The sequence below is a fragment of the Mus pahari genome, chromosome 10, assembly GCF_900095145.1.
Source record: "Mus pahari chromosome 10, PAHARI_EIJ_v1.1, whole genome shotgun sequence".
NCBI classification, from domain to species: domain Eukaryota; kingdom Metazoa; phylum Chordata; class Mammalia; order Rodentia; family Muridae; genus Mus; species Mus pahari.
The window spans coordinates 96,317,632-96,329,645 of NC_034599.1; positions in this window are offsets into that span (position 1 = coordinate 96,317,632).

A 12,014-nucleotide genomic window follows, 5' to 3' on the forward strand; every position below is an offset into this window, starting at 1 on the left:
AGAGAGAGAGAGAGAGAGAGAGAGAGAGAGAGAGAGAGAGTTTTCACTCACCTCTTGTTTCACCTGCCTCTTCCTCCTAAAGACTCCTGCATGGTTCTTAGGGCCTGAAGTGTCCTGAGCTGAATGAGCGCTGAACTGAAGGGTCTAGTTCCTCGGAGTCCTTGGAAGGGATCCTCTCCTCAGCCCTGGGTCTTCTGCTGCCTGTACTAAGGCAGCCTCTGTTCTCACCAGTCTCTCAGGAATACTGCAGTGGAGGGAGAAAAGGGAGCCTTGACTTGCGTGCCAGGCAGCCCAGCTCCTATGGCCCTGCGCACACCCAGTGGAGAGGCAGAGGAGCAGCGGGTGGTTGATTTCTTAGCAGCTACCACTGGGCTGAGGGTGGCCGATTTGCCTCTGGCTTCAGTCTATCGTGGAACCTGAGAGGGACCTGTCTCCCCTTCTTTTCCTATTTTCTGCCCTCGAGGCTGATTTGGAAACCACCATTTTAGGAAGTATAACCCTCTCTGTACCACGCCCTGGCGTTAGAGCAGAACGAAGGAACCAGCAAGGCTAGGTCACCCGAGCGAGCGCTGTTCCTAGGAACCTGAGGCCTACCCTCGAGTCAGCATGTGCTTCCTTCTGCCTTTCAAACCAACAAAGCCACCAGGAGCCCACGTGAGGAGGGCCCAGGCTCCCACCCGCACAGTGGAGACGAGGCCTTCTCCCTTCAGAGACACAGATGGCCATCTCCACCATGCCCTGGAAACAGAAGATGTGACCTCACGTGGACTTCAGCTCATGTGCAGAGGAGTAAAGGCGGGGGAGGGGGGGTGGTCCTGAGATGCAGTCAGAGCAAGGGACGGAGCAGAGTGGATGCCACCTGTCACTGCGCCAGATGGCAAGTTGCAGCCCACAAAGAGGGCAGCCGGCTTGACTCGCTTGCAAACACATTGTCTCCACTGGCCTTGTCTCAGCTTCTCCTCACTACCTCTCTGGGTGTGGAGTGGGCTCCTTCTGTGGGCCTGGGCTGGGGGCCACTGCTGAGGCCCAGGGATGAGGCAATTCTGTTTATCGGAGAACTGGCTTGGTGCTTGGCAGGGATGCTGTATGTTCTCTGAGAGCTCCCCTGAAAAACCTTACCTCCACCCACACCAGGGCCTCCTCCCAGAGAGCGCTCGGTGGGCAGCAAGGACACGCTCACACACTTGCCAAACATACCAAGAACCCAAAGGCTGGCAGAGAAGATCCTGGCCCGACTGACTGCCCATGCACAGCCTTCAGGGCTCCAGCAGGTTGACTGTGTGCCTGAGCTGGAGAGCTGGCTCACCGTGTCACCGGAGCAGCTAGGCCATTGACATTGCCCTGTGTGACATTTAAGTGCCTTTCAGAAATGCCTTATACGGTGAGAAGCCAAATGGTTTATGTTGGCGTGGCAGAGGCCCTGTGAGACTGAAGCCTTCATGGAGCCTTTGTTACTGGCAGCGTTCTTTCTGAAGCCACCGGGCTCATTTCCACACATCTTATTAAGGAGGAGGCTCCACACAACCTCACGGGCCAGTTTCAGCATGTGCAACGGTTCTGCTTGGAACCTGATTCTCTGCGACTAACCCTGGGCTTACTCACTGCAATTTAACCAGGTTCTGAAGGCATAGCCTTCCACCAATCTCGTGAACAATGAGTGCCAACCTTCTGTTGCGGGAAAGATTGGCTGTCCCCACAAGCCTTTATTCTATTATATTGCTATTAATATATTATAATTCTGTTCTGTGTGTAAGTTGTTGTGAATTTGTGCTGTCGTGGATCTATCAGAGAACAGACAGAATTTGTGCCTTCTAGACAAAGAAGTGGCCATGCTTTAACCTTTAGAGGCCTGTAGCCAAGGGCTTTAGAGACCATGTTACTCTCAAGCCACCTGCCTGGTGCTGAGTGGGAACGGGCTCTTGGGAGGCCCGGTCACTATCCTTGAGTTCATATCCAGAAGTGGGCTCAGTCACAAACACTATAGTCATGAATACCACAGTCATAATTTATTATTTACTACTATTCAGCAAATCTTGCGTCTCAAATGCCAGAGGGACTTTAAAGATCTCACTTTTTTTTTTCCAATTAGAGAGCAAAGTGTCACAAACTTCCTTGAGTGTATCATGCTCAAGATTGCTGTTAAAATACAGAAATACCTGGGCTGGAGAGAAGGCTCAGTGGTTAAGAGCACTGGCTGCTCTTCCAGAGGTCTTGGGTTCAACTCCCAGCAACCACATGGTGGCTCACACCATCTATAATGGGATCAGTGTCCCTTTTCTGGCATGCAGGTGTACATGCAGATAGAGTACTCATATACATTTTTTTAAAATGCAGGAACACAGTCGGGCAGTGGTGGCGCATGCCTTTAATCCCAGCACTTGGGAGGCAGAGGCAGGNAAAACAAAACAAACAAACAAACAAATGCAGGAACACCCTTCACAAAGCCTGTGTCCCTTTCTGTGATTGTAAGAGGAATCCTGAAACTCCACTTTCCAGGAAGATGAAGGTAACCCCTGAGCCCTGTGTGATGTGGGTCACCCATGCATAGAGCCAAATCCAGTCAAATTTACCATGAGGATTAACCACCAAAGGTGCCTTTACATGTAAGAAGGCCATAGTAGGTCTTTGATCTCTTCTCCTTGCTTCTCTATGGAGCTTAGGAACCCTGTAGAGTCTGGCTCAGGGACAGAGTTCCATTCCTGGGCACAGCCAGAGCTATCATTCTCTGCTGTCCCCACCTAACCTAGGAAACCCTTCTCTCTTTACCACCCCAATATTTTTTTGCATCATCCAGCCTCACAAAGAGGGAACCAAAAAACCCAGAAATGAAGGGTTTGCCATCCTTTGGAAGGGAATGATATCTATCAAGTATCCTTGGGTCCAAAGCCTCTGGCAGGATCCTCGTCCCAGCCTGTGATGGGAGCCACACTAGTCTGTCTGAAAATATAGAATCCTAGGCATGTGGAGCACGCCTTTAATCCCAGCACTTGGGAGGCAGAGGCAACTGGGTCTGTGAGAGTTCGAGGCCAGCCTGGTCTACATCATGAGTTCCAGGACAGCCACAGGACAACCAGGGCTACATATTGAGACCTTGTCTCAGAAAAGAAAAGAAAAGAAAAGAAAAGAAAAGAAAAGAAAAGAAAAGAAAAGAAAAGAAAAGAAAAGAAAAGAAGGAAGGAAGGAAAGAGAAAGAAAGAAAGAAAGAAAGAAAGAAAGAAAGAAAGAAAGAAAGAAAGAAAGAGGAAGAAAAGGAAAGGAAAGAAAGGGAAGGGAAGAGAAGGGAAAGAAAAGAAAAGAAAAAGAGAAAAGAAAAGAAAAAGAAAAAGGAGAACTCCAAAATCAAGGAAGGAGCCAGCAGAGAGCTTTCACAGAAAACCCAGTCTTTCTGGCTGCCCTAAGCCCCTCACTCCTTATAAGTCATTCTGAAGTTAGGGGGAGCCCTGGGTAGTGAGAAGCCCCCCTCTTTTACCATTGAAGTTCATTGGCTGGTGAGAGGGGAGTGAAGGGATCTCTTTAGGGTGGTGTAGGAGGGGTGATAGAGGTTGGGAGACCAGGTAATATCTCAATTATTTACATTCTAGTCAAGCATTCCAAGAACATTGTAACTACTCATCAAACAAGATCCAGTGAGCCCTCACAAGGTAAAGGCCAGATGTGGAGAAAGGGGACAGAGAGGAGAGGACTTGGAGAAGCAGAGCGGGGTGAGACTGAAGCACAGACAAACCTTTGGGGAAATGTCCCATCTGGTAACTGCTTATCACATTCTCGCTTAAGAAACAAAGCCATGTTCTATTTGCCTTCAACACTTTCAAAGATGGAGAGATGCAGCTAAGCTGGGTCCTGAATTACTGTCAACTTGATAGTAAAATATTGTATTACAGCTTCCCAGAGAGATTGGCAGTGGTATGTGTGTGTGTGTGTGGGGGGGGTAATCTTTGCAAATCCAGAAGAAAAAAAAATCCTATCTTTCCGAGCCACAGGGACTAAATATTGGAGGAAAAAATGTCCATTCCCTGCCAAGAAGGCCAAATTCGTTAACCTTTCATCCGTGATTAAATATGTAAACAGGTTCTGGGCAAGCCCTTGGCAAATCATTAATGAAAGAAAGCCTTTACATGCCCAGCCCATTTATTAATCTCCACACCCATTTCCAGCCCTGTACGGTGGCCACAGGACACAGGGCTCTCTCCCTTGACAAAGTCTCTGCCCCCTAGGCACCTGCTACACTTTGATAACAATAATAAAATGTACATAGATCGCTACAGTGTGACAAGCGGTGCATTTATTTACCGAACTTCTCAAACCACCCAGAATAGGCTTGGCTAAGCTTCAGTCACATGACACAACACACCTTTATCTCTTGTTTGCACAAAGCCCATGGCTTGTTTGGGTGACTCTCCAGGGCAGTGGCTTCCAAAGGTGGCTCAGAATTCCAGCTATTTGGACTTGAGGTACCTCTGTTTCATCAATCCACAATTAATGAGGCAGGGAAGGAAGCTAAGAAGGTCTCGCCATGGGAAGCAAGTGTTTTGGCCAGAGGGAGCACATAGTCTTTCTGCTCCCAGCTCTTGGCCAGAACTAGTCTCAGGGCATTATCTAACTGCTGTACAGGTGGAGAAATATAATCCTCTGTGCTCAGAGAGGAGAGGGGCAGACTTAGGGAAGTGCTAGAATCTTCCACCATGGGAAGTGATGCTAGGTGAACCGATATGCTCTCTGAGACCCTTCAGTCAGTCTTGTCACGCTGTTGGGAGAGGGATGAATACAGCCAGAGGGGGGAAGCATCCACAGCTGGTTCCCAGAGGTGAAAAGATGTTATCTCAGCAAGGCCAAGGCTGCCTTAGAGATGGAAAAGTGGAGAAGACAGGCCCAGAAGAGCCAGAGCAGATGGATCGGGGGCTTAGAGATGCAGGGTCAGAAAAAGGTTCTCTTTAGTTGACAAAGACTTAGGCAAAGAATGAGAAGGCTGAGGAACTGGGGGTAGAACAGTTGATTGAGCATGCCCCCAAGGGGCGGGGCTCATCTCGAGGGGCGGAGTCTCACCCAGAGCTTCTTCCTGAACGGTGAGGCCATCGGGACCATCACATCCTATAGATAGATAAATGAGGTCCCCTCCAGTTGTCAATCACGCTTTATATGTTCGGTAGCTGGTGTGTGCAAGGACCAAGTCATGACACATTTCCTGACCTTGCAGCGTGTAGACTTTGACCAAGGATAGGAACTTGACCCAAATGCTGTGGATTCCGTTGGGAAATCAGAGAAGGGACTAGGCCTGGTTTCAAGGGTCAGGAGTGTAGGCAGAGAGGACAGCCAAGTTGTAAACAAAGGTAGAAAGGAGAGCAAACTTGGGCACATTCTGAGAATCCACTGATGGGGGGAATCTGACGGAGAACAGTGGTAAGGCTGGAAGGGTAGGGTCTAGGTTTAGCGGCCCCTTCGGCGTCCTTCGGGACTGGCTTGACCAAGCCCATTCAAAGCCTGAGTCAACCAGTCCCAGGAGGGCATTCGTACCTCAAAATACAGCCCTGGGGCCCTGAGAGAGAACTGCTACATCCCCAGACCAGAAGAGCCACCCTCCTGAGCAGCCCCAGCTGACTTCTGGAGTAGCCTCCCTCCCTTGCTTCAGCCAAAGTTGGCTCCACTGTATGTCCTGTTTCTTTCTCTCTCTCTCTCTCTCTCTCTCTCTCTCTCTCTCTCTCTCTCTCTCTCTCTCTCTTTCCCAGTGCGGGAGCTGGAGTCCCAGGGGTGTAATTGAAAGCAAAATGGGGCAGCTTACTTGAACAGGTCTTCTGCTCAGGCTCCTAAACTTCTCTTTGCACTGTGGGTCTCTCAATATCGCATTTCAAATGTACACACCCCCTAAACCTTAGAGATCTCAGATGGGGCAAGCGCATTTGACTGAATATTCTTAACCTTCACAAACACTAGCTTACAGAAAAAAATGGAAGTGAGAGTGGGGTGGGGTGGGGTGGGGTGGGGTGGGGTGGGGTGGGGGGTGACTCGAAATGACTCTCCCCTGGGCCCATACTGGGAAAAGGCATTTGGAATTCCAGAACAGCTCCAGAAGTCGGGAGTGTGTTGAAGATCAGAGAACGCCAAGCCCTTCGTGCTTTGAGCTTCTAGTAAGATGCAATTACCAGACGGGGAGTTTGGAGTGCAAATGGTCTGGCTTCCAGCAGAAAGCAAGGTCCAGACCTTATTCTTGCAGCGTGACCGGCGCTCCCGGGCGCTGCTGTCGTAGTCCGCCACTAGGCGGCGGCGCTCACCAGGGCCGCAGTGAGGCAGCGCCACCGCGGGGATCACTGCATGCAGCTTGCGGAGAGGGCGTTGCTGAGGCCAGGTTGCTAGCTGCGCAGGGCACCCCTCAAACACACCGCCACCCTCTGACACTTCAGACTCCCCGCCCAAGCATTCTTACAGATCCTGTGGGCGCTCCCAGGCCCTGCGAGCTGGTATGGGTGGTCACTCTGCTCCATCGTGGGGCCCCTCCCATCCAGGGACTGTCAGCCTCACCACGATCTTACAGGCATAAGTATTCAGTGGCTGTAGGGAACTCAGTCACCTTCCACCTCCGCGCCTTCTAGGTCTCCGGTATTTATCAGCGAACCCCTTGGGCCTCAGGAACGTGCCTCTGAAAGAAATCTCTCATAATCGCAGGCACTGCCCATCTTCAGAAAAGGTCCCTGTGCCCCTGCCACCTTCTAGGGCATTCTGAAAAGGACTGAGCTCCAGGCCTAGGGCCAGGATAAACAAGACTAGCAACACTCTTGCTCCTTGGAAGCAAAGGCAGAAGTAGCCAGGAAAGCGTTATAAACTGACGCACCCTCCCGATCCCCAGGGTTGGCTGATCAATTCCAGGTTCAGCAGAGCTTGAAGGAGACCTTGACGGGCACCAGCATCCCGATGCAGGGGAAACTGGATTCTCCACCTCTAGCCTTAAGCCTCCCTTCCTTGACTTCTCTAGGTCATTAGCATTCCAGCCTTACGTGATTAGGCCAAAAATTTATAAACAAGATGATGACATAGTTTTAAAGCCCGTTCTTGGCAATGTACGACTAACATCATTTCACCGCTTATCGTTCCGTGCATTTTATAAATGTATACGAGAACACAATCACCATGGCCATTAAAGTGTAGAACAGTGTAAAACTGTAGAACAGTGCAACATCCAGAAACTAGGTTGATATTGGGTTGAGTACAGTCTCTGCCCATTTTCTCACCCTGCCCCCTCCAGCAAGGAACGTTCCCTCACTATGAGTTAACCTAAATTATTTGAAAGCTCTATGTAAATGGTATTATGCAATCTGTCCTAATGTTTTTGAGATCCATTGCTTGTAGCTGTGGGTTTTTTGTTTTTTGTTTTTTGTATTGTTCCGTGACACTCTCTTGGTTGAATATGAAACAAATTCTGTATCTATCCATCAGGTTATTTAGTTCAATGTCAGGCCATTTTTTTTATTATGATGAATAAAATTACTATGGAGATTCGTGAGTGAGTTTTTTTATGAGTTTTCATTTCTGTTGGAGGCATGTCCAGAAGTGAAAAACCAAAGGGATAGCTCACAGGCTATAAGAGATTAACTCTTTCCAAAGTTGAACGGTTTAGCATCTCACTAACGATGCAGAAGTCTCTTGGTGTTTCCAACAGGAGCTCTGTCGAGGTTTACGTGGGGTGCAGTCATATCCACACATTCACAGTCTTCTGTCAACTTGTTTGGATAAACGTATGTGTTTATCCTAGACTGCTGTGGCGCCGCACATGGGCTCGTGTACGTGAACGTGTACTTGAACCCCCAGTTTGTGGTGCTGTCTGCGGAGAGTGTGGAGAGGCTCAGCCTTGCTGGAAGAAGTGCCCTGGGGGAGCCAATTTTTTCAGCCTCACCCCACTTCCGCATCCCTTTCTTTCTACTTCCGGTTGCCACTGAACTATGATTTCTAAGATTTCTCCTCCAGCTCCCAGCCCCCCCCCAACAACAATAATGGACTCTCCCTGGGAAGAGTGAATCAAGTTTAGTAGTCACTGAGCTATTACATCATAAGTGGTTTTGTAATTCATATTGTGGGTGACCGGAGACACCTGGAAGATCCTTGGTCGTCATCCTCCTTCGCCTTTTTTTCTTGTCGGTCCTCAGATCACCCTCCCAGTGAGTTGTCTTCAAACTCATCGAGTTTTCTTCCGCACCCTGTAAATATACTCTTGCAACCACCCACACACATGTTCATTTTCGTTTTATGTTTCTCAGGTCTAAAAATACTGTTTCTTTTTTTATCACTTCCATAATCTCTCTGCTGAGTCCCTGTTTACCAATTCAGATTGTATTCAAAGACTGGAAGGTCTTTGAACTATTTATAGTAGCTACCTTAAACTCCCTGTCTGCTCAGGTAGACATCTGGGTCATCTCATACCTTGACTGCTTTAATTTCTGGACTTTGGCTACATTTCCCTTTTTGTTTGCTAGTCTAGTTCTTTTTAATATACCCTGGACGTTATGAGTGATGTTCTGTAGAGGCTCCAGATCCCATTATTATCCCATTTCCCTGGTGTTGGAGATTGAACATAAGGCCTTGCAGATGTGAGACAAACAATCCGCCATTGACCTTCATTCCCAGTCCTCTGTTATTATCTCCTAAGGAATCATAATTCATAGATAGATAGATAGATAGATAGATAGATAGATAGATAGATGATAGATAGATAGATAGATAGATAGATAGATAGATAGATAGATAGATAGACAGATAGATTTGACTGAACACTTAGAACAGCGGTTCTCAACTTGAGGATCATGACCCCTATGGTAAACCTCGATTTCCAAAAATATTTGCATTATTACTCATAACAACAGCAAATTGCAGTTATGAAGTTGAAGTAGCAATGAAAATAGTTTTACGATCAGCGGTCACCACAACATGAGGAACTGTATGAAAGGGTCACAGCACCAGGAAAGTCGAGAACCGCTGACCTAGGGGATGCTTATTTGATTCACTTTGTCACCAAGAGTCAGCAAACCCTAAGACAGTTAACAGATTGCCTAGACCTTCAGACCTGCCTCCCTTCAGGGCCTCCTGCAGGCTTGAATGTAGGGATTTTGAGGAAGGTCTAGAGTTGGCACCCAGATGCATTCTTAGCCTCTTATAGCATTGTGTGTGGAGGGCAAGCTCTGGTGTCCATGCTAGTATCTTAAGGCTTTGTGATTGTAATGAGATAGGGACTGGAGAAATAGGTAGCGTTGGGTCACAACTGATCACCCGTCTACCTAGGGAAGGTAGCTTTCTTGGGGCTCTTACCTGCTTTGTCTTCCTGAAGAGCAGCCAAGAGACATCCAAGAAGACTATTTCAAGATCACATACACGATCCACCTGTGTCTGTCTGTGGCACCTGATTCTTCTACATGGATATGCAGATGGACTAGCCCAAATGCCCACGTTCTTCTGTTGCGGGAAATATTAAGCTTATTAAAATAGGAGCTGACCATTTTACTTTTGTTTTTGTTTTTGTTTTTGTTTTTTGTTTGCCCAGCTACATGAGGATTCACAAAGGTGAAAGAGCCATGCACAGAGTCCTGTGTCTCTTCAATGGCTTTGTAATCACAGTGTCCGAAATGACTCACACAGTCGGATCTCGATTGCTTGTCTGCGTTGACAGGTGTCTGAAGAATGGGAAGAAGGTTCTCTCATTCTGCTTTTAATTTGTTGAATAGAAAACCTATGACCTCAGTAATAGTTTCCTACACAGAGCAAAGTAGCACTAACCATAAAATGATTGGTCGGTTAAACCTTATTGTTTGCGTTTCCATTGCTTTGATAAAACACTGGGACCAAGAGCAACTCGGGGAGGAAAGGGTTGATTTTCAACTTAGTATTTAGCACTGAAAGGAAGTCAGAGTAGGAACCTGGAGGCAGGAGCTGATGCAGAGGCCATGGAGGGGTGCTGCTTACCGGCTTGCTCCCCATGCCTTGCTCAACCTGCTCTCTTACAGAACCCAGGACCACAATGGGCAGGGCCTTCCTAGTTATAATGCTGCCGATGCATAAACACACACGGCATCACAGGTAAAATCTTGCAAGTGTTTTGTAGAGTGAAGACTGAAACACAGAACACAGAAACAACGATTCCAAAAAACAGACAAACAGCCAGACAGAAGAGGTTAAATTCGGAGGAAGAAATAATAGTGGCAGGGAGGAAGAAGGAGTGTTGATTGTAGCAGTGTTCAATTTCTTGATCTCACGGTGGGCACATTGTGCTGTAATTCATTCTGACGTGCATTCTTACCTCTTGTTCTTTTGTGTATTGAACTTTCCAGTATAAAACATTACAATGCCATGCATGTGCCTCAGTTGGACACTATAATAGTTGCCCTATAAGCCCAGGAATTAAACAAAGAGTCGTCTTTGAAGTCAAATTCATACCTAATATTTTCTACAGGTTTATTTAATTAGGCGTTTTGATGGATCTCAGATTATAGTCAGCACTCGGGGTTCTATTATATTAATAATATGCTTCAGACTTCGGAAAGAAATGTTTTCATGTTTAAAATGTCCTGAGTGGTGAGCATTCTCCATTGTGGAATTTGTTCCATTTTGTCTCTGTTTATGACGCTGTTTGAATGTGGGCTGCTAAGAGTGCGCTCTAAGGGAATGCCTGCTCTGAACTTCATTTTCCCTAGACATGGCCTCCAGCCAAAAGTCTGATTTTTTTTTTTTCTTACTGAAATCTAAGAGAAAGGTGACATTTCTTCCTTGCTTTCTCAGACTGCTGACAAAGGGAGAAAACAATTAAGTTGTAACACGCGGCATAATTTATAATAACACACTAGCCTGTATTGCTTGAAATTCATTTGGAACTGAAAATATTACAATTAGTAGATTTTTTTTTTAGCCCCAAACATCTTTATCTATTTGTCTTACCTCAACAGAGTACAGTATTTACTTATTAGATGAAAGCTTAATTATTATTATTACTATATGGCTTAATTTTACACTTGCAAAGTACTTATTCCAAAAACGTTTTTGTTTGTTTCTTTTTTTAAAAGGGAGGGGTTAATCCTCTATCTATGAGTTTAAAAAAAGAAAGAACCATTTAATATGCTTACCCACATCTCCAAGCTTAAAAACCCTGGTTTCACTCAGCTTTCTATGGGGCTGCCAAGATGGCCACTCACCCTCGCCTCACCCCTGGCTGAAGAGACACAAGGACGGCCAGAGGAAGGAGCGTGCCCATGGCCTCTGCTGTGAGGACTGTGAGTCAGGAAGCTCCGATCCACTCTGGTGTTTATCTGAAGCGAGAAGTGTTACCACAGCTTTGGGCTGATAATCTGCCAGGGCTTAGTGGGTCAGAGGTGGGGTGTCAGGTAGAAATGTGCGATGGTTTCCATCTTGACAGGATCTGCCATCAGCTAGGGGACAAACCTCTGGCTGCAGCTCTGCAGGATAATTTAGCCTCTGTGACAGCAAGCAATTGTGTTGCATTAACTGGTGTGGCAAGACATACCCTTAGTGAGCCGCCTCATTCCCTGGGGTCGGGTCCTGGGCATTGTAAAAAGGAGCAACCGAGCTGAGCACAAGCTCTCCGCCTCCAGCCGGGTCATCATAGTTCCTTAATTATCATAAAAGAGATGTCATTTTTATTTTAAAGTGAGTCTGCTATAAATTCTTACCAAATGATAATAATAATAATAATAATACTCTTAAGGAGGGAAGTTTACTATTGTTTCGTCTTTCAGTATTGAGGTCAAACCTTGTGTCTTTACCACTGAGCCACTCTCCCCTTCTTTACTCCTCAGATACTTGGTTTATAAACTCTGTGATCAATCACATCAAGACCACAATCAAGGATTCCTTGTTGAGTGATTAGAGAACAAATTCAAATCCCTGGCATAAACATGGTGAGGAGCTAGAGATTTTATAGAGTGTTCCCTTGTATGTAACCATTTTCCATAGCAAATATACAAAATAAAGCTATCACTATAACTGTGGTTTCTTCAGCCTCCGTGTGTGTGTGTGTGTGTGTGTGT